The sequence below is a fragment of the Chanos chanos genome, chromosome 12 (genome assembly GCF_902362185.1).
Source record: "Chanos chanos chromosome 12, fChaCha1.1, whole genome shotgun sequence".
In the NCBI taxonomy this organism is placed as follows: domain Eukaryota; kingdom Metazoa; phylum Chordata; class Actinopteri; order Gonorynchiformes; family Chanidae; genus Chanos; species Chanos chanos.
The window spans coordinates 10,937,698-10,961,950 of NC_044506.1; positions in this window are offsets into that span (position 1 = coordinate 10,937,698).

A 24,253-nucleotide genomic window follows, 5' to 3' on the forward strand; every position below is an offset into this window, starting at 1 on the left:
TTGTATTAATATGCTTGGCAGCCTTGGAACACCCACCTTCACAGGAAATGAGACTTGATTAGGTTGCATAATTGGTTTCAGAACTAAGCTCTGAAGACGCTATGGTATTCTCACACTGTCTGGATTTGAAATTATGATTCATATTGGGTGTATGTCAAAATGGGACCTTTTATTCTTACATCATTATGCTTCTTGAGTCTGCTATGAGTCTATTTTTGATTTATTTTTATTTATTTTGGTGAAGCACCAGCTACAGTGAAGGCATGAGCTGTAGAAGGATTAAAACACTGCTGTGCGTCTCTTTGTATTTCTAGGTGTTTACGCAAGTAATTGCCCTGTTTACATGTAGATATGCATCTCAGATACATCAACACACATAATGAGCAAAGAAAAATTACAACAGTATTCCTCAGCAGAAAAGGCTAGCTCTTACATTTGTAGACAACACTTTTGAAATTCAAATCAAGCCCTTGTGACCCCATTCAATCAGTCTCTCTGAACCATCACTGCTGTGGATTGCACGTTTAAATCAAGGTCTCCATCCAATAGCGCCATCAAAAATAAGCCACTGAGTGCCCTCCTCCAAGGCTTCCAGTGTATTAAGGCCATGTGTTTATGGATCAATTCAGAGGAAGGAGAGAGCTAAGTGAGTAATTTGTAAATTAAATCTATTTTCACACAGCAAATTCAGCAGTCTTCAATTAAACTCTCTGTATGTACACATGGAATCCCACACTGGTCCCACAGAAGTTCATTAAAACCTTGCAGATTTGTGCTATAGAAAATGTCCAGTGTAGCTTATAAAAATATTTGTAAAATAATGATAAAACCTGAATAAAATCATTCTGGATGGCTCTCCATATCCACTGGGCATTCATTAAGGACTGTATTCCAATTTGACTGAGCCACAGATGGTAACGCATAGTTTTGTTACGTTTTAACCATAATAAATTTGGCCAATTAACTATGTGGATTCCCTTTCCTTTAATGTTACTTGTATTGATGGATATGTTAGTAAAAAAGAAAAGTTGTAAAATGTGACTGAGACATTCTGTATGATCTCCCAGATGCTAAAAATAACCAAATAGAGATTTTGGAGGATGTAAGAATTAAAACCATAATATAATATGATTGTTCTCAATGCTATAAGCAGTCATATGCATTCAGTTCATCAGGGGATCCATCCCCGGTCCATTTATGGTGTTTTACCCAACAGTAATTTCGAGGACTTTTATTCCTTGCACTTTCTGTTTTTAAAGTGAGAAATAGTCTGATATTCAGAACATTATACAAGTCAGATTATTCACATCTGTTCTGTCTCTCTGCGCATTGTCTTACTCAGACGCCACTGTGTGTCATCTGCTGCAGGGACCTCATGGCAGCTGTCTCTTGTCTTGCAGGCAGTCCGAACTTAGCACTAAATAAGCTCAAACATCATTGAAAAGTACCAGAAAGAGCAAGCGACTGCTGTCATCAAGCACTGTCCATTGTCCCTGTATCTCTTTGCCTGCAGCTGCATGTTGAGAACATAAAGCATGTCTGCAGGTCAGAGTTTATGGTCCAGACGATGCTCACTGTGTGTCCAGCCTATCGCCTGCCCCCGGCTTTGTCTGATCATGGCTGGTGATATCTGCAGATACAGGACTAGCAGGGCCATGACAATATAAGGGCAAAGAGATGTTATGACTCTCTCTCTCTCCACAGCACATGCAGTATTTTATCAGATTTATTTATTTTATTTACCTGCACATTCACTCGTTTTCAACCATAAGAGTATAGGATTGCCTTTCTGCTCTGTTCTCCTCGTTCTCTCTCAATAGCCTTTGTCTTATCTTTTTGTACACAGAAAATTGTGTTGAGAATTTGTGGATCTGTGAATACATAGTAATACTGATCCTTGATAAACTGTGTTCTGTGGTGATGTAGAAGGTGAACACATCGAATGATGCGTATTGGCATTTACATCCTCTAAAAACAGCATTACATGGTAAACACTTGCTGTGATATCTTGTAACTCCACTGTTCCTTTTCAGTATCTACTCTATTCCTTGATTTTAAAAGTAACCTTCCTGCATTAAAGGTGAATTAGTGAGAAGACAAAAGCGTTCTGGTATCTGAAACATTATGCTTTGTTGCTGCATTCAGTGATGTCTGCAACATCTGTGTGAGCTACGTGTATAATAGAAACTGTGTTGAATTACTCTGGGGAGTCTATCTTGTGCAGTGTAATGCTCTTAGCAGTTGGCTGGCATGGACCACTCCCACTGAGCTCTCAGAGATATTACAGCACATCTTCATCCCATCGTTAGCAGGTGGGAAAAGTCTGATAACGGTAGGGTCCCGCCTGCTTTCCTGCAGCACAGAAATGAAATAATTTATCAAGACCCAGCTTCTCTCTCTCTCTCTCTCTCTTTCTCTCTCTCTCACCCTTTCTTTCTCTTTACACTCTCTCTCTCTCTCTCTCTCTCTTTCTCTGACTTTTCATTAGGGAAGGCGGAAGCCAGTAATATTCCTGTTGATCTTATCAGCGGATTTCTCAAGGGCCGTTTCCGTGCCTTGATAAAAACATGACGCTATGATATACTGTTCACAATAAACTCCCCAGATAGTCTAGGCATTTGTGAGATTGTTATGTGTAAATCTAAATGGACAGTTCTGGGATAAATCTATTGTCTCTAAGCTGCTCTATAAAGCACCTTTGACATATAGGGCATGCAGTATGCGTAACAGCGCATGCTGTAATTTTCCTATGCCTCTTGACATAATTTTCATGCATTCAGTGTCAACATGGGGCATTGCGTTCTGGTGTGACATCCCAAACCCTAACCTTGACCATTAGTAATGTTGTCCAGTTGTCCATACCACCTTATTTGCAGCATTATTGTAATTGAAAATCAAAACTGAAAAAGGATAAATAGTGGCCTCCAATGGATGGAGAATGGAATTGCAACCATGTCGAATATTGACGTTTTCCCATAAAAACATGTTGAATGGTGACATTAATGCACAAAATAACATTGCACACCTCTTTATAATATCAGGAAGAAACTATAGACATGATTCATGATCTGAAGAGCCCTACAAGAGCCACCTTTGTTGCTTCACCTTAGGGAGTGGGGTTAGCTATAACAATATTAGGTGATCAAAAATCAAACATTCGTGTATCAAGTGAACGTACAATCCCACTGCCTTTGCCTCTCCTTCTTCCTTTCTTTTCTTTCTTACTCCATCTCATTTTTTTGACGAATGTGTAACACTTCTCCCTGTTAGGGCCACTGGCACAGCCAAGAGCTGCATAATAGGGCTTCCCCTCCCTGTTAATAAAGAAAAATAAAAAAGGGGAGCCTTTTCAGCCTTGCTCATCTTGAGGAGGTAGTTGAGACGGTGGCTGGCAGTGGCCTGATGTTTGCTCTCCTCTGGCCGTAGTGTCTCCCAGGATATCCAAGCAGATTTACTCCAGCTTATCTCCAAAGGGCCAGAATGTGCTTCCACAACCGAGCAAAACAATTACTCACAGCTGCTCTGTATCTGTCCTACCATGAGCATTTCCACTTCACACAGATTCACTCACAAACGCACAGACACGTTCCTCAAACACACTCGGATTCATGCGCAGAGAAAAAAAAAAAAAAACGCACAAGTTATTCAATTTGAGATGTTCTTTGTTATGTCAGACCATCAGGTGAAATTAATTTGTCACTTTGTTGTTTTTCGAGACTTAAATTCACTGTGAGGTACTTTAAAGGCACCGCGCAATTCTTAGAGTTCTGAACAAATAACAAAAGAAAACATTTGTCTGCTTCATACCGGGGCAGCTTACCCATGACCAAAATTCCTCCAATGACAAGCCATCAGCTCTTGCCCTCTTTCACTTCCCTCTCCATAGGCAAGCTCTTCTGGATACGATGAATTATGGTATGGTATGGTATGGTATATACTGTCACAACGATAAACCCAGTACAGATTTGGAACTTTTCTGTCAGTCATGTAGTTAGGCTTTTTTTTTGCTCGGAGGTACATGAAGACAGTTTACTGCTGAGCTTTTCCCTCAGGTCCCTCTTCTCTCTCAGGGCGCTCTCTCCTCTGAATGAGCAGCAGAGTGTGAGCAGATTAAGGAGAAGTCCTCTGGGCTCGGGAAAAGCTGTGCTGAGTCGTAGAACACAGCAAAACGAGCTGCCGCTTTCTCCTTTCACAGAATGATTCTCACCTTCTGTAACACTGATTGTAGGAAATTAGAAAGGATGAAATCACCATTTCGAACACACCATCTCACGTATGGTGGCTTGCTCAAGGGAAGACATGCCGGGGTTTTGAACAAGTCGCTCTGAATACTCTAGGGCAACAGTCAAGTCAGATCCAAATTGTCATTATGAGTAAAGAATCTGATATTGTGTCAATTCACAAAATATTGCAGCGTAAAGCAATAACTAAATATATCCAGTTTGGCATGAAACCCTCTTATTCATTTATCCTGTGATATTTACTTGAAAATCACCAAGAATTATACCCCCATTGTAATTTGGGTACGATTTATGTCTAGTTTTCTTCTTAAAGATTTAAACTTAGTGGCTAAGAGACAATATTTGAGAAGCCTAAACTGTTATAAATTTATAATATGTTCTAACAGAGCCCTGGAAACCTGTACATGACTGCTTGTTCTGCGTCTCCCTGAAGCTTGCTAATGCAGCTATCCAGATTTTACTGCATGTCAGGAATCATAACTTTTACCATCTGATTGAGATTCAGAGCTGTAGACAAGCAGTCATCCCTGGAGTGGTCCAAGTGACGGAGAAAGACAGGCGGTGTTAATGCAAAAATAATCTGGTAATCTCTCTTTTAATTGAACAGATGGAAGGAGGTCTTTACTGTTCAGCTCAAAAAGTCACAAGTTCCCCGTGGCCCAGGCCGGAGATATTTCCCGAGAGCTCAAGAGAAGAGGACGGCAGGGGATCAATATGCAAAGAAATTCTGTCAACATTTAACATGCAAAGAACAATCTAAATCCTCTTAAAATCACAGGTGCAATTCTCTGGTTCTAATGGTTCTCTTTGAAACATGACATTTTTAACATATGACCTGAATGTAATAACTATACCCCCCCCTCCCTCGCCAGTTTTGCTCTTGTTTTCTATACTGAGTGAAATACATCAGATGCAGCACATCCATCCTGTCTGAACTCTGCTTTCAACAAGTCCAGTGTTGATAAATATAAGAGTACAATATGACCTGCTTTTAGACATTTTGTTATTTCACAAAACAATATTTTAATATGCACTTGAATTAAATATAGATCCAAATTCACTGTCTGTCCAATAAAAAAATCTAGAAAAGTGTGCTTGAGGGATGGGTGTTTTAAAGATAATTTACGTTTGTTTGACTTTAAATGTCAAAACTGCATTTACATTACAAGTTGTATGTTGAATATATTCTACCACTGTGGGGTACAATATAAAGATGGTGCTAATAAAGCAGTTTTTGCTGTAATCAAGGGACTGCTATTCACTAAAAGATGAAACAAAATATATACCACAGCTGTTGGGCTTAGCTAAAACAGGAATCTGTCATGTCTTCTGTCACCTGTGGAGACTGACATTATTGTTAGAGCAAGTCTAGTGGAGTCTACTAATGTGTCACAACTATACTGACCACATATTACAGGTCATTCAAGTAGCACTCTTAAATCTTTTTTTTTATGTGAATTTGTACAAAAAGACAGATTAAAAAAAAAACATACATCCACATTGTTAGACGCATTGTTTGGACAAGGCAAATTACACAGTAAAAAAATAAAGTTAAAATCACAAATACAAAAACCAGAAGAACACAGAATCACAAAAGTAAGAAAAGACTAAATGCAATTTGTGGGATATTCAAGTACAACCTTCAAACAAAGAAAAAACAAAACACGTGAGATGTTGGGAGTTCAGCTATGACCTTCATACGTCTACTCCTTCTTTATATCTGCCTGAGCACATCAACAGAGATTAGTCTGAGCAAGTGGGAATCAAATGGCTCAGTCTGAACAAAAAAGAAAACCCAAATTTACCACATAACTACAAGACAAAGCAATAACTGGCAATGATGATGAACCAGATTTTCAGAGGTCATCGGCTTGGAGAAAGATATAACTAACATTTTTTTTGCCCTGCAACATTTTATTCAATGGTTTTTAAATTTAAAACGACTTTGCTCAATTGTTAAAATAAACTACAGGATAAGGCCAAACATGAGAAGTAAATGCTTTGTAGGAACCATATTTATTCGTCTAACTCTACCACAAGAGGATGTCAGGTCTAGTTGCTAGGTCAGAGTGGAGCAGATCTAGCTGTACTGATAGTAATCCAAACTCCTCTGCTCCCACAAGATGAAGTGACAAGGATGACCAGAGTTACATTATTGTGGGATAATGAAAACAGTACGTTTGATGTGGAGAAAAGACTGCAGCTCCAATGCTCTACAATACATTCTCCCCAAACAAGAACCGTAATGCATTTGTGCGGGAATTCTGTCGAGCCCGATAATACAGTTTCCTCATTTACACTAAATTAGGCAACATGTGTGATGGTAAAGCAGAAAGAACATCTCAAAGCCAAAGCTGTAGCCATGAGAAAACAGTTGAAAAAAAAAAAATGTCAGAAAACACATGTTGACGAGCCCTCAAAGTGCTGGCAAGTAAATGAAGCCTTTGAACTTCTCTAGTGCGAACAGGCTGAATGCTTAATCAACACTGGGCTTCTGAAAACAAGCCACTGGCCCTGGATTGGAGATAAACACATGCAAGCCACTGGCCATCGTCAAAACACGCTTTCATGGAAAGACAATGGTCCTCTGATCAGAACAATGATTACGCCAGCCTTGCTCTGGCCCTCCATTGGCAGCCCAATCTCCCCGTTCTTAGCATTTTAATTAATCCTGTAATATTTCCAAGGCTCAAGCTGTATAGGCTTCTAATGAGAAATTTCATCAAAAGACAGCAGAAGCAGGCAATCTGAGCGGAGCTTGGCATGACGTACCAGTCCCCTCCATCCTCCTCTCGCCAGATACCAATTAATTGTATTTCTTCATTTTCGCTCGCAACTGTTCGGCTGAGCTTAAAGACGACAGGTCAGTGTAACGCAGCCTGTCGGAATATCCAAAGATGTATTTTTTTTTTTTTGCATGGTTGTTTTGATGCCTTTTTTTTTTCCTAATAATTTGCTGGTTTGCCGTTGTGTACTGATAGCCATCTCATTGACTTTAATCAGTCATCCATCAATGTGACAGCATTCAAAGAATAAAGGTTTTCAGGCGCTATTTAATTAATCTGCCTGCTCCTGTCTGCCTGCACTGTTCAATCATGGAGCAAATAAAGCCAGTCATGAATGTAATTGTTTGTTTTCTGTGGAGTTTAGAGTGAAAAAAAAAAATCAAAAGCAGTTTTGCTTTGTCTGATGGAACTTAGAAAGCTGTCCAATTGCTTTTCGAAGCTAGGGACATGAATAAGCAGTCTTTGTATGAAATATGTTTTGCATCCAAGTATTGAGACATTTGTGGGAATGAGTGAAGGATATGTTGTGCCTCTTTATTTCGCATAACTAAGTGGATTTCAGTATATGGATAACTTTCTTTACATGTACTTCTTTGGCCCTAAAAAAAAAAAAAAAAGCCGTGAAACTAGCAAACCACACATTGGCGTTTTTTGACGGACTTCCCCGCTTTAGCAGGATGGCCACCAATTTATTCTGCAGTCAGGGTATTGTAATGGTTGGCATAGTAATCTTGTTTCTTCGTAGCTGAGGACACAGCTGTAGGGCATTGTCTGTACACAGAGGCACATGGAAGCTCTGGCTTTCAGGTGATAAGAGGTTGACTCAAACCAAGTTCAAAGCCAGAAGGCATTGAGAAAGAAAATTCATTCCACGCAGTCAAACCCCTCTACCCATTTTCATAACTTTTGGACCTATTTTACATTAAATTTTACCAATATTTTAACAGAAAATGTGAGAAAAAAAAAAAAAACATGTAAACTTGGTTTTGAGGTGACTGCAACACATGTGTTATTACAATATTATTGCACAGTAACCACTCAAATACTTAGCTGAAGTTGAAATATCTTGTCAATCTAAATTTCAAAGGCTGTGTAACCCTGCATTTTTACAATCGTCAATAATTGCCAATATGTGCGGCCCCATGGGAATCTTTTTCGGGGGCTTCGTTGCACTTAAATTAGAGAGGATGACTTTGAAAGGAAAAAAGTAACAGATGATGAAATAATAATGTAACTGGTAGGAAGACAAATGAAAAAATATGAGCTCAGGCTATGAGTGAAATTTTTTTTTGTTGAATCCTCATCATTTTTGACTGTCCAGTTTGGAACAGACTTCATCAGCTCTTGTTTGCATGTTTGACTGATTTAATTGTACACCTGTCAGAACTCTTTTGTTACATAAACACAATATTTTCAAATATGTAAGACCATCACATATGTTGTAGGTTATTCATAACAGGTTTGATGTGACAGCTGCTACTGTGTGCATACCCTGACAAAAGCTAACAAAGGTTGATTTATTTGTTTTTATACGCAGACAGCTCCAGTTAGACACCTTGTAAGATGCAGTAAATGAGATTTATTTGAATGTAACAACTGTAGAATCCAACAAGAGTAAGGTTTTGCCCTCTTCCTCCAATAAATCAAAAATAACTCAATTACTGCTACTCGTATGAGAGACTGCGATGTTTTAAACAGGAACCAACAATTCACAGCTAAAATAACTCCTTTTCAGAGATAATGAAGTTGTAATTATGGCTGTAAATCATGCTTACTGTGAATCATCTCTGTCATTAGAACTATTTGCGTTTCCTAACAGCAAAAATATGTGTACGCAGTTCAGTGGTAAAAGAGGAGCTGGGATATCAGCCCTGTCACGCAGATCACAAAGAATTTGACAGGCAGACAGACAGACAGATAGATAGATAGATAGATAGATAGATAGATAGATAGATAGATAGATAGATAGATAGATAGATAGATAGATAGATAGATACCAGGCTTTCTGAAAAGCATCATCGATGACTGATAAGACACAGTCACTTTTGTTTACTTGAGTGTGACCTCAGCATATTACATCTGCAACCAGTAACTCTGTAAGCCAGTAACTCTGTAAGCCAGTGACTGTTATGCTCAGTTAAAGGCCATGTTATATTCCTAGGGAGAATGTGAGCTCTGATTACTGGTATGCCCCACTGCAACAAATGTCATGTACCAGGAGCTCCCCCTCCACCACTTCACATTCAAATCAAAAACAAATTTGTGGAGAGCAGTGCTTGAAATTTCATCTGTGGACTGGAACGCATGTCTGTCCCTTTCTCTCTACCCCTGCCACTTCAACCCAACATAAAATCAATCACCACATGGCTGCAATGGTTCAACCGTTCAGTCATGAACGGTAATGCGTTTTAAATGACATATATTGTAAATTGAACAACGAAGAGATAAAAGCAGAGGTACATTGTATGAGCAGCAAGAGAGACTTTTGTTTTTGCTGCTTTCTGTCTCAGGTGCGCTGTGAATTATTGGCAAAGGCAGCCAGTGAAGGCTTTTGCAACGCGAGTCTCAGTCTTCCACACTCAGCTGAGACCTTGATTTAATATTTCTGGTGAATAAATTACGGATTGACTGGATTGTGTAATATTCAATTAATTATTAAATCTGTGCGTTAAGTAATTACAATAGATTAGCCCATTTGTCTATTTGCCTTTCTTTAAGCTGTGGACCATTACTGCTTTAATTAAAGTTCATTCAGAGATTACCTCTTTAAATGTGCGAAGCAGCACAGTCAAAAATAGATTGTTCCCCATTTCATGGAATTCAAAATGAACTTAATAGACTGGACTTCCACACTTGCATAGTGCATTGGCTTCTCTCTACTGTGTATTCTCCACGATAGGGTTACAGTGACCGGTATATTGACAGGAACCAGCCGTCCTACTCTTTACCAGAAATGTACTAATTTGGTGTAACAACCAGACAGGAACTTAGACCCCAATGCTGACAAACATTCTGGCACACAATTCCACCATTGTATGAATCCAGACAAACAATTTCTCTCTCTCCCTCTCTCTGTCTCTCTTTCTGGTCCCTGGTTTATGTGTTCTATGGAGACAGGTAAGTTAAGGAGGTAATCAAGGCCTGTACTCCATTCCGGTTGGCTTGATCACTTTTGATTATGAAGAGGCATTGTCCAGCTCAAGCTCCTATTCTCAGCCTTGCATTGTATCTTTCAGTGCATTCTCAGCCATCCAGGAAATTGAAAATGGGGATAGCCACCATGCAGACAGTGGATGAGCTGCCGACAGTAATTACCCAGAGTGCAATTCAAATGGAGGCACACACATTTATGGACACTTAAGAATACCCACACTCACTAATTTTCTTTTTGATCTCCATCTTCAGTGTTCCTCACTGGAGGTTGGAAATCAGGCAATGGTTGACTCATAAAGGGTTTGGACTACTCAGGATTGCATGTTCAAAGTGCCAGACAGAAAAGGGGAGGGTTTTTTTTTTACTGCTGGAGGAACAGCCTTAAACCTTTGGTACATGTCAGGAAATCAGATACATGAATCCAAACATTTAGGTCTCTTATTTGTATTTTGTCGATGAAAAACGTGACTGTACCTTTAAGAACCAGATGGCCACAAGGAGGAGTTCCTGCTTCCACTTTTAGCCTTGTGTTAGCACCTACTTTTGGCACCTTTTCTTCTGACAGGTTTTTTTGTTTGTTTCTTTTCTTTTCTTTTCTTTTTCTTTTTTTTGTGTGGTGGTTCATCAGGTGATGTCGGGTGAAATGCTGTGACAGACTAGTCTGGTAACATTTTGTAAAATACTGTCTGAAGTGTGAAAAGAAATCTTCTACCTGTATTGTATCAAGGTCAGCAACATTCATTTTTACTGGGATCATATTTCTGAAGTGTTCCCAGTAATCAAGCTGCCCTATGTACAAGTATTAACCAAACATTCTTTACAAAAATGGTATGTCATGGTTTCTAAAAAAAAACAAAAAAGCAGTGATCCTTCCCTAATCCTCTCATGTTAGATGGACATGTTTTAGGCGAGCTGGAAGAACAGGTGATTTTTGAGACATGCTGAATCTCTGGCCATGAGTCAGAGCTGTAGGTGTGTCCTGTTCTGGTCACCATCACAGAGGTCTTTTGTCGCCTGTCTGTTTTAAAACTGCTAATGCTGACTCGTTTACATGAGCGTGCTCCCAAAAGATACACAGCAAATGTTTAATAAGCATTCTTCATTCCATCTCTCCAATGCCATGTATCGCCAAGACGGCAAACGTGTGAAAACCAGGCAACTCTGCAGATTCTCTTGTCTAAGTCGGTACTGTGACTCTGCGAGTCCTTTAGTCTCTCAAGGTCAAGGTAGTCATTCAAATAAGTCACATAGATCTCAATGTGTTGTAAAGGGCGATGTGAGGTGATGTAATGTCGCTTGGTAAGCGGAGAGCACATATACTTCAGACGTCTTCCGCCGATAAAAACTGTTACAATGGCACAGGAGTAGGAGGTAATGAAAGCACTTTGTCTTCACTCATATCCTCCTCTTCCTCTGATTCTCCCCTCTGATCTCCTCACTGTTCGTCTCCTCTGTTTTCCCTGAAAACTCCCCCTCTTCATATCACTGTCACTTGCTGTTTATTCAAAACAACACAGAAATCCAATTCCGCGGGCTTTGTGTGAGCAATGCACCAAACAAATGGGAAATGATAAAGCATCAGACTTCTTTTTTTATTTTTTTTTTGTCTCCGGCTGTCTGTATTGATTGTTGCTGAGGACGAGAGGCTGGTTTTTACATCTGAATCCCGTAATGCATTCGTAGCAGAGAGCTGCTCAGATGTGGACCAGTTGACACAGCAATGACATTTTCATTGAATTACTGATGAAGGCTCAAGACAGAATGATGGCAAGCTGTCAACATGTGAATAAATGAATTCATTTATCAAGTGCAACCTCTTCTGGCTTTTTGAAATGTGTGTAAGGTCAATGTACCAAGCATAGTGCACCGCGTACCGAACCCCCCACACGGGAAGTCTCTCTTTTTTTTTTTGCTGAATGCTATCGCAAATAACGATGTGAAGCACTTTGTCTGAACGATATATTTCATTGTTATCATTCTCATTAACATGTTCTAACTTTGAAAAAGCGGAAGAAATCCCAGTGTACAAATCTCTCCCACACGTTTTCAGTTGGCTCTTGAAAAAAAAACCACATGCAGAAACTTTCTGAAGGCATAGAACATCAAATGCTTCTAGGAGAAGTACAAAGCATTGTGGGAGTTTGAACTGGCCTCGGGAGGGATGGGTAGGTTTTATGTTCAAAGTTTCTGACGTGAAAAAAAAAAAAAAAAAATCAGGTGTGAGGAGCACAGCGTCTCCCAAAGCACAGCCTGCATAAGCCCTCAAAGACCACAGACAAGCTGAACACCAGACTGAATTAGTCCAACCACAGAAAGAACATCAGACAAACCAGATGGGCATCATGAAAAGACTGCGTACATCATGAGATACTTAAAACAGAACTCGATTCTACCTGCTCTGAACAAACATAGCACAAACTTTGGCCCTAAAATACAAACCCGAAAAATTAAATCTCAGTTAGAAAACATAAAGCGTCACGTTTTGACGTTTTGATGATTATAAGCAATATGATTATGCCAACAGTCATATTGAATGTTTTTTGAAAGGACTCGCCCCTGTTCATTAAAAGGAGTGAAAATAATATTACTTTTTTTTTTTCTTTATGTGGAATAACTCCGATGAAACAGCTCTACACTGTGCAAACCTCTACATGCACATCTGTTCCTATTGTTGTGGCAAACACATTTTTATAAAACGGCCAATAAAGTGACTGGCCTGAGGGACTTAGCAGTCAGGGCTTGGCTGGGCAAAGCTCCAGACAGGCTGTTTTGTTAGTGCGGGCCCTTTAGATCTCTGTGTGCATTTATACGGTGGAAGTTCATGCAGGGATCCCTTCAATTGGCTCTGTGAGGCAAGCCTCAGTCCCTGTCTTCCCCTTTCCACCACAGCAGGGCATGTATGGGATAGAGCTGGCAGCTTCACACACCATCTGGGCAAGGCACTTTTCAACCACAGTCAAATTCAGACTTTTCTCTCCCTTACCGGTGGTCTGCATTTGAACTGCTTGGTTGTGCAGTCGTGATTAAAAAAAGGGCTGTGTTGGTGTTGTTCATTTGGGAGGATCATTGTGGTTAACAGCATTGTGTAGAAAAAAAATTATACTGCACTTAGGTTGGGGAGAAGGAGAATTTGTTCACCGGACTACTTCAGTTTTATTTGGCAAGTTCGCTGTTTTTGGGGGCTTTTTTTTTTTTGTAATGTTACTGTGAAGTCACTAATTCTGCAGCTGCATGAGACTCATATTAATTAGAAATGAAATTATATTGCTGCTCTGTGTCTGTGTTCTCACGAAACAGATTCCACCTCCTAATTTTCGAGGCACACGAGTATTTTTGGCTTCTTTGGCCAACACAGCCTGCCAAAACACCATATCAAGATGGTTTGTTTTTGGTGGACAGAATTCATAGCAATTAGTGGTGCAGAAGAAAAAATGGGGTTGTGTGAGAGGTTGTTCTGTACATATTGAATGGATACCTCATTGATAAACAAATCAATAAAAAATTCAGGAAAGTTTTAAATGTCCTTTGCACTGAGGTTACTTTACAATTCTTGTGCCTGCATAGTCACACAGACATGGGGTTACTAAATGCAAATTAGGGCCCATATTCTAAACAACAGACAACAGTCGCAGCCACAAAGAATAATGCTGGTTGTATTACCTAGCAAGTTTTAGATGTCTTGTTTGGTATCGAAATATGTGTTGAAATGGATGAAAGAGGACAGGAAAACAAATCTCGGCTGTTGGATGAGATGCTCTGTCTTATAGAGTCGGTTCAGCTCTTCCTGCTCTCACACTGCCCTTTTGCAATGAGGCTTAATCTGAGAGATCACTTTTCATCCAGAAGGTTCCAGGTGCAATGTCAGAGAACACATCAGACTATCTCAGTGGATTAGGCCTCCCTGCTCCCTTGTAGAGACAAGTGACAGAGGAGGAAGTCAATCTGTGGTCTTGTGCCTGTATTTCTCTCCTCTCCTCTCCTCTCGCCTCGTCTCCTCTCCTCTCCTCTCCTCTCCTCTCCTCTCCTCTCCTCTCCTCTCCTCTCCTCTCCTCTCCTTTCCTTGCTATAGGCTGAGGAGATATTTCTTGTTAGCCATCAACAAAGGGAAGGAGCCTCCCAGTGTGTCAGGCAGCGGGACTGTACTATGTGTGTGTTTCTGTTATAATCTTGTGATAGGAGAATATGACGGTATTAGAGATTATCCTGCTTTATCCGAGATGAGTTCTGCTGAAACTGCTGCTGGTGTGTTAATAACATCCTCTGCATGGAATCGAGCTCATCCGAGGGTTTCATATGCTTGTCCTTGCGCCTTAATTACTTTAGGTTGAATTACTATGCAGGATATTGCACATTTTTAAATGACAATCTACAGTAACTACCACTATATATCACCACATAGTAGACAGAATGCGTAATGTTCTCCTCTGTACTAATGCATATTAACACGTCACTAAATGCCTCATTGAATCTCAGTATTTGCTTCGTGAACAAACACCTATAAACCTGATCTTTAAAGCCCAGCTGTAAACACTAATACAAGGTCAATGAGCTCTGTGTTCATCTTGATGAAGAAGGAAGTATGATGTAAACCCAAGGTCAAATTGTGAGTAAATGAAAGAGTCCACTCGACATTCCACCTTATGAGGGAAGAAGGGACGCAGTGGTGAAGAAATCCATGAGTGTGGGGTCATTTATTGCCTGTAGAAGACGAAGAAGAAATAGAATAAAGAATGTGTATGTGTATATATGTGAGTGTGTGTGTGTGTGTGTGTGTGTGTGAGAGAGAGAGAGACTGTCCTGTGGCACATTCAATCTACCAGAGCACCACTGCAGGCACGGTTGGATGCGAGAGGAGGCTGAGTGCCGGTTTTCTCTCTCCAGTGACAGCACAGAGTAATGACTGGTAACGCTTCGCTGTGATTACTGAATGTCATTTTTCTTCTTCCCCCACGCTCACAGTCTAAGAGAATGTTTTATCTGTGTGAGCGTGTGTACCCATGCGTACGTGATTCAGTTTGTGAGCAAGAGAGGGAAAGAGAGAGGGAGAGAGAGGGAGATGTAGGGAAAGAGAGAGTTTGAAAGAAAAAGAGAGGAAGAGAGACACAAATGGAAAGCAGCGTTTGGGTATATCCATCTGCCATGACGAAACATCAGAATTCTACTTTTCTGAACACCTTGCATGGTGTTAAAATCAGGTGGAAAGTCTGGTACAGGTAAATATAAATTTTCATCAGATATCCACCCATTTGCAAGTTGACTTTTTCTTCATCTCCATTGTTCAGTTGACAATATCCAATCAAACCATTGGCAATTTTTGTCACAAGAGTAAGTAACCTTTCTCCGCAGAAAAATACGAGGAACCGCATTATGCAAGCATGGTTGTACGTTCAGTTCTGTCAACAGAGGACCAATCCCTCACCGGCTTTAATGGGAAATGTAGTCCAAATGGGTTTCAGCAGCTGTCAGTCTATGTGGTCAGTAATTTGTGTCACTGGGCCCGTGCCACAGCCTGAGTGAAGCAATCAGCATTGTCATATGGAAACATTGATACAATAAATGTCTTTCTCATCAGCATTCCTGCTCAGCTGTTCTGGGGTCCTGTGCTCAGTAGGCAATCTGAGAAACAGCCCCACCATATGGTTCACGCATAAGTTCAACACGCCCCACACGGTGCCAGTATAGGTGGGTGAAGTAGGGGGAGGGGGGAGGGATGTGGGGGTTGTCTTCATACAGCACCAATCCTAAAATATTTTACATTGTCCACCAGGTTCAAAAGCATCTGATTCAATTTGTCAAGATTTGAGCTACACTGGGTACATTTACCGTAGTAATTAGGATGTTTTTGGTTCAAAGAGAGATGGCAAACACACAGGCTCCGGGTATGGAAGGGGCACTGTACCAGAAAAGAATTCATCTTTCACTGCACTAATTTGAACTGCTTCAGTAACAAAATTTACATCCTACTATGACAGGAAAAATGAATGTGTTAATTCCCCTACAAAACATTTGTTCAAGCTCTCATTCCTCTGTGGTGAAAAAAGTGTTCATTTCAGATTCACTGGAAAAAGATGAATTTCATTTTCTATCAAAGTTAAACTTTTCTAGACTTTTTTTGCAATGTATTTGTTAACCTCTGCGCTGTCAGGATTGAGTCTGTAAACACCCCATATCCCTCTTCCAACTGCAGGAAAGACCTTCAGCCCAGAGATCCATCTAGCAGGCTGTTCTGGGCTGGCTGCCTAACCTGCCCACTCAGGCCAGATGCAGTAAGGCCAGATGGAGGAGCTAATCACTGGAGCAGCAGGCGGCACGAGCCTTCCCAATCTGACTGCGTACAGACAGCCTCTAGTATCTCTCTCTCTCTCTCTCTCTCTCTCTCTCTCTCTCTCTCTCTTTCTCTGTGTGTTTCACGCTTCACCCACCTAGGATCTCCCCTCGATGTGATTTGGCTGGATATACATATTGCCAGTAAGTAACAATTTTGTCAACAACAGCATAAAACACAACTGGGAACATTTACTGCAATATTTTAAACAATGTACGAATGTGGTGTAGATAGTAGTCACTGGCGCACTGTTACATGAGACAGGAAGTGTAATGGATGGAACTGAGCTGACTGTAAGAGAAAAAAAGAAAAGAAAAGAAAGAATAAAACACATCTATCCCTCTCCATGTATCTGTATCTCCCTCCATGGAAATAAGCTCAGTGCTGGTGTTGAGTTTTTAATTAAAAGACTGAACTATGCACAGGTAATTTTCAGGCTGAATTTACTTGACTTTACCTCAGGAGACGAATCAGAGATACTCAGCTGAGGTTAATCTGACTGAGCACTCTGACTCTTTTCCCAGGTGAGACTGGAATGACAATTAGAGTGCAGGGCCTACTGTAATAGAGCATGGACCTCAGACTGGTCTGACATCACACACACACACACTCATCCCTTTATCAGTTCTTTTTGATGGGACTGGCAATTGTTCATCATGTTGTTTTTGGTTGTGCTCGGAACTGTTGGGTTTTGAAACATTTGAAGTTAATATTTGATATTCATGCACATGTTGCCGCAATTTTTGTTTAAGGAATCGTTGCAAGGCAAACTAGATTCGTCTATAATTTAGCCAGCTTTTGGTATACTGGGGTAGAGCAATCTGAATGATCCTTTCAGTGGGAAAAAAAAAAAAGCGCTGAACTTGAACTTCTGCCCAAATTCCACCATGAGTGAAGCTAATGTTCATAAACCAAAATATTACTGAGGGTTTAGTGAACAGGAAATTGATTATTTTTTCTCTTCTTCTTCTTCTTTTTAAGATGTGTAACCGCTGTTTAGTACATTGAGTGGGTAGACCACATACATGCTGGTTTGAGTTAATGTGTGAAAGTTGACACAGCAGACAACCGTTCCTCACAGCCCCCTGCTGAGTGAAGGCAGCATTACCACACTGAAAACAGCCCCAGTTCCACATCCAGCCTTTGTGCTGGCTTTATGAAGATTGACACGGCAGTTTGTGGGGGTGCACGTAATTACACAGCCCTCACATAGCTCTGCTGAACTGGTGGGGCTACAGGAGGGGACCTGGGGGGGTTGGGGGGAGGGGGCGTCTCCCCTGCCAGTCATGTCCCTTTGTAAATTAGCTTCTCTAACATTCCACCACCACCCTTGAACCCCCACGTCTACAGATACGAGGTCACGAAGAGAAGACGGGCTAAAGGAGGAAGTGAATTTTGAACGTTTCATTTGCATTTCTCTCCTCTGTGTCTTTCTTTTTTTTTTTTTTTTTGACAGAAATATTACAGACCTGTGTCAAATCTGACACATTTTGATAACAGCAAATGACCGGAAAAAAAATAGTCACAGAGGGGAGCGGTTGTTTCCTGTGCTGTATTTGGAGTGCTTGAATTGAGAAATGCATTTGCACATATATAGTTGAATATATTGAAACAACCACACAGGTTGGCATAATCACTGCGATTGGTAAGATTTTGAAAAAAGGTTTGACAGGAGAAAAGTGGAGAAGAACATGGGATGTCCTTATGTGCTCCTCGAGTCCGTCACTGTGCCGTTAAAGGCCTAAGTTATGCAAGGAAGACTGAAAATAAATTAGCATTTCCAAGATCAATCTGACGACAGTTTAATTTGCCTCACAGGAGATATCGCTCTGCTCCCACTCTGTGCATACTTCCCTTTAGTGACAGTTTACTCATTGATCCGGAAGAATCCACGCTCTTCTGAATATAAAAATTCCAGTTGGGAAAAAAAAAATATTACACTAAGAAAAAAGAAAAGGGTTAATATTACTAATTGTAGGGACACAAAGTGGGGAAATGACTTTGGAAAAGATTCATTGTACTGTCACACATCCACACAGGAGAATGTCAGGCATTGGTACAGGACTGGTACCTTTTTTTTTTCCTCTTTCTCTTTCTGCATTAAAAATTCAGAGTTGCATATATTATAACTGTATGGACTAGGAAGCCTCTCCTACAAACTCTGGTTCAAGGTTAGATGGCTATGAATTCTCTTAGGCCGCAGTGAGTTGAATTGGGTTCTTCAGCGTTAGAGCACCAGAATGGACCATGACAGGGCGACCCTTCTGCACTTTTCTGAAGACAGCATGGCTGACAGAAACCCATTAATTATCCCGGACAGGCCTGCGTCACGCCGTCTTCACGTTCGAGATGCCCGTCACCTGTCCGCTTGGGCCGAAAAATCGTTACCGACTCTTAACATTCCAGAGTTCGTGTTTGCCTTCACAATGGGAGAATACCGCCTGCCATCCTCCACTGTCAGACTCCATTGTGCCGGAGCCTAACACACCAGCTCCCTCATGTAGAAACGAAGCCGACAGGTGAGGGAATGGGGAGACCGTCGGGGCTGCTGTTGAGACTTAAAGAGGAGGTGTTTAGGTGGGGTTGAACTCCCATGTCCTGATTGCTAATCGTCTGGCCTGCTTTGGGCAGATAGGCAATTTCATACTGCAGGAATCATCACAATTTGATGTTCTATCCAGGCTTTCGTGCTGACACATGAATATACCTGTAATCCAGGTTGGAGTGTCGGGGGGGGGAGAGAGAGAGAGAGAGGTGAAAGTGAGCAATCCTAAGCCTGAAAGAAGTAGACAAATTCAGTGGAGAAAGGCAGGCTCTGTCAACTGTAACTGTGGGACATTTGTGATTACAGGCAGAAAGGTCATGTCAAGGACATTTTAGCGTGTACATTTGGGGGGTGTGTGTGTGTGTGTGTGTGTGTGTGTGTGTGTGTGTGTGTGCGCGCGCGCATGGGTGTGTGAGTTTATAGGACAGTGAGGTGGATTTTAAAAGAGAAAAAAAAAAGCTGAATTGTGTTTTGAACCATGTCTTGACAGTTTTGACCTGGTTTTCCAGTGTAATGGCATTGCATTACAGAGCCAGTTCCAGCTTAGTGAGTCTTAAGATTGAGCCCTTTTGCAGTTCAAACTGGTGTGACATTTGGGCAGGCTTTTTGGCTTTGTCCTTGGGCACAAATCGTATCGGATCTCTTCAAATGTATGCAAGCAGGATAGGCAATGTCACCGACACAGGAAAAAGAGGGAATTGGGGAGAAGAGACATGATATTATCAAAGTAAAATCTAATCAATTAGATTAGAGTGAAATTTTATGTCCTAATTTGCCAGATTTTTCAAAAATGCGCCATGATTTGATGTTCATTCCTTTTAACTGTAAAATAAAACATGGATAATTACCTGTTTGTTTGTTTGTTTGTTTGCTTGTTTTTCGAACATCCAGTTTCTTGTTTCCATCAGTTTCAGATTAGTCTATGGTCCTGCTGTCACACCTTCCTCAGCTCCTCTAAATGTGTTTCTTGTAAGATCACATTAATACTCTGACCTTAAAACGGGGCGGTAGATTTACTTAGCATGACGGATGGCGGGCTTTTCTTCCAGTATCAATACGCCGCAGCAGATTGCCAAAACCCTTGAGACGTCGCAGCAATACAAATTTCATTTTCAAAGCGGCTGTTTCCTGTTGAATATCAGTTTGCTGACACTCGGGTGAGAGCGTGGCAAACAGAGAGAGATGTTGTTTTCTGACACAGTCATTGTTCATCCCCTGTAAATGCCCCGCTGGGCTTCGCACCGCGACGCAATTGAAATTGATCTCGTGTCTAATTGAAATCAAATTGGTCAAAGTGGTAGACTATTTCTCAGCCTACACATCCATCTCGTTTGATCCGATTTCGCTGCCGAGTCCTCGAAGGTGCTTCCAAAATCTGTCCTACGCGCTCTCGTCCATTGAAAAAAAAAATTCTGTGATACGGGAAAACTAAGTAGCTCCTGTAGAAAACTAAATGTATGACGTCTTAAGTTTGAAAATAATCTAAAATAATATTTCTGGTATGGAATGATGATTATGATGAATGGTCAAAGCATGGTAGTTATTATTATTATGGAATGGTGCTTTATTGATCCATTTGAGTGTTTGTAAATATATGCATTTTCAGGTTGTTTGTGTAACAGTTCAAAAAAATGTAAAAAAAAAAAAAAAAAGACAGTTTGTCAATACAGTTCAGCATGCACACTAATCTCATAATCTCCTTTGTTCTTAAAACATATATTTATTTTCATGGCATATTTCCTTTAAGAGGACATTTTTATTTATCTGCTCTGTTGAGAGGATTTGTGCGTTTTGTCACTATTTTCCATTGATTTTATTCTTAGATCTCATTTTTTTTTGTTGTCCAGTGAAAAAGTGGATCAGAGCCATGCCCTACTATGTGTACGGTGTATGTTTTTTTTTATTATTGCTTGGATTGCTTATGTTTTCTGTGATCTTATCTTCCATCCAGATTTTCATTGTCTTCAGTCATGGCCAGGATCACTGCGAGTTTAACCTGCTGGCCTGTTGCTGCATATCGCCTCTATGTTCTTTAGTCTAGAGCTAGGACTCATCTCCGGGTTCTGCCTCCAAAGCCGCTCACTGTACAACTCGCAAAAATGATAAGGTTGTGCCCCATCTATAGCTTTGATTGTTTTCATGTCATGGCTCTGCTATTAATCTGAAAATCTCTTCACTCATCATGGAAATCTTTCAACAGCTGAGATTACCAGTGCTTAAAAAACAGATGTCTACCATTCCAAGAACTGTCTCATGTAAAATGACACTTTAAAGTCTGCCGAAAGGTTTTGCTCAAGCTTATTTTGTTTGTTTGTTTGTTTTGTTTTGTTTTGATTTTTTGGTGCACGCGACAATAAATATGTTTAAAGACAAACCATGATGATTGCAAACAGTTTGTATCACGAGCAACAGTTTTCCCAACAACGGAAGGGCATTAGAAAGCCCACGTCCAGAGTCAAGAGAACTACACACACCACACCTATCTTTTCCAATTACGCTGTAAATTACTTATCACCTGTTTCCAAATCACCTCATCAATCAGGAGTTTATAAACTGTATTTCCCAGACATTCCAGGGTCTGTCACCTCCCCTGCTGTTCGCTCCTCTGCCAAGTCTCCTCGTCTTTCTCCCCTAATGTCTCTCCCTCTAATGACATTACTATGTACCAAAAAAAACCAGAGAAAAAAAAACAAACAAACAAACAAACAAACAAAAAAAACATGCCTCTGTCTTTGCAATCAAAGGGTCTGGACCTTCATGAAGCAGGTATGGTTCCATTTTCATAATCAATAATAGATCAAACCTGAAGTGCATATCAGCTCACCCAGAAATACCACACTACACAGTAAAATTTAAGTAGAAATTAGATACTTAATTTGAACAGTTTTAAGTCAACCGTGACTATTTTATTATAGTAAATGATTTGGAGATGGAATAGATCTTTGGAGTTGGGATGGAATATACGAGGCATTTCCAACTTTACATGAACTAAATTACCGGCAGACACGGCATAATCCATTTATCTCTCTGGAACGTTGCTTGTGCTCTCTACAGGTGAGCACTGGAATGGAATTGATCTTTGGAGTTTGTTGATTAATCAATGTGTTAGAACATTTAGCATTTACTTTTGAAACAGGAGTCCACATGACAGCCTCATTTCTGAGGGAGGGTTCTAGCTGAAGAGTCAGCAATATTAAAATGATTTGCCGGTTTCTATCGGCCCATCTTCCAATCATACTCCTTGTATATGGTTGACTGTCCTCACTGTGTACATTATAAGTTAGAATACAGACTGATGTGCCATATCCTGACAATGAGACAGAATGCGTTTTTTTTTTGTTTTGTTTTTTTTGTCTGTGGTGTTTTATTCATGGTGAGCATTCGGAGGTGCATTCTGAATTCTGAGTCTGGCTACAGCGTTCTGTGTTTTTTATCATGAGCTGATAGGAGAGCTGTAACTCATCCTGGGACGAAAGCACTCATTGCAGCCAGTGAACATGAAAATTGGATTCAGAAAGATAAGTCAATATGTGGGCTGGATCATTTTATTGTTGACCTGTGAGACGGCATCAAGCATGAAGAGACTCAGATACATTAATGCCATACATTACCGCAAAGAGGAAGTGTTTTGTTTTGTTTTGTTTTTGACATTTGTTTACCACTCTTTACCTTCATTTTGTGTTTTGTGTCAAGTTCCTCAGAAACCTTTTAATATTGCAGTATCACTGTTGAATCCTAAAAAATCCTTTTATAAAGATCAAATGAGTTCTTATAACACATTTCCAACTTTACGTGAACTAAAATATCAGTAGTGACTCTTTATAACATTTATCTCTCTGGACTGTTGCTTGTGTTCTCTGTAGGTACACTGTCCATTAAAAGGGTAGGTTTAGCATATAGAACTGTAAGGTTAAAACAGCAACAGTAATGCATCGGTCCAACAGCAGTCGTGTTTAAAGTGATTATAAGGCTGTCTCTTACAGAGAAGTAACCAAAATACAGAGATATAGATGTGCATGCACAATATATATTGGATGTATTACATTGTTACAGAGCTGCCATATTAGAGCAAACTTACTGTTATATTATCATATACATATTGCCATGAATATGGATTTCAACCATTTTCTCAGTCCGTCTGTAGGATGTGTTTTGAATGATCTTCCCTGACACACTGTCACAACCTGCACCGCCATTTTGGACTTTTGGTTTGACATGTCTTTGTGCTCCTGTTCTCTGTCTGTCTCCGCCCCTCACCTGTACCTGTTTGTCTAATTATTACCTTGTTAATTTTATCCAATCCTGTTTTGCCCTGTTTAGTTCTCCCTTGTATTTAAGTCCTAGTGTTTGCCTTGTCTTTGTCTATCGTTGTTTGTGTATTTTGCGCACTGTCATGCTGCACCTTTTTGTTATTGGTTTTTGTTCCTTTTCTGCACATGTATTCTGATCTTCAGTTCCAGTAAAGTCCTCCGTTTTTCATTATCATCATCGTGTCTTTGCACTTGGGTCCTGCACCACACCACCAGCGTGACACACACACTGGTCACAATTACTTAAATGCCAATAAAAAGGCCTGTATGCATATAAGAGCTTTACTATAATATTTCCCTGATTACATAGTAAATCATTTTACCTTTAAGATTAGATTTTTTTTTCTCTTTTTAAATAAATACGCCAATGGTATATTAAGTGCTTAAAAGCACATTTAAAACTTATTCTATGATCATGCCCCATAATTCACTGTTATGCACACCCCAAGAAAACATAATGAGTGCTTTCCAAAGACTACATAATGCAATAAAGTTTTAATATAAAACTCTATAAGGTAATTGCAATGGCAAACTCAATGGAGTGTGTTTATCTGGCTCCTCCACCCTGGGATTTCTGTGAAAATTCACCTTGTGCTTAATCTTGTGTGCACTGGTGCATAAAGGAAGGAGGGGAAAAAAGTATTAAAAGGCAATATTTGAATACATTTTTAATCAAAGGGAGGAGCAGATATGGATGCTGTCGAGGGGAGGAAGAGCTCCCTCTTCCTCTACTGTAAATAAGCCACAGGGCGACGGTCGGGCGACAGGAGAGATAGCACGAATCTACAGAAATGGGTCTCAGACAACCTGAACAGTCAAAAAAAAACAGCCCAAAACAGCCCCTGTCAGAGACAGACACACCTAAACTAAGCACGCAGTATAAGCTCAGAAAA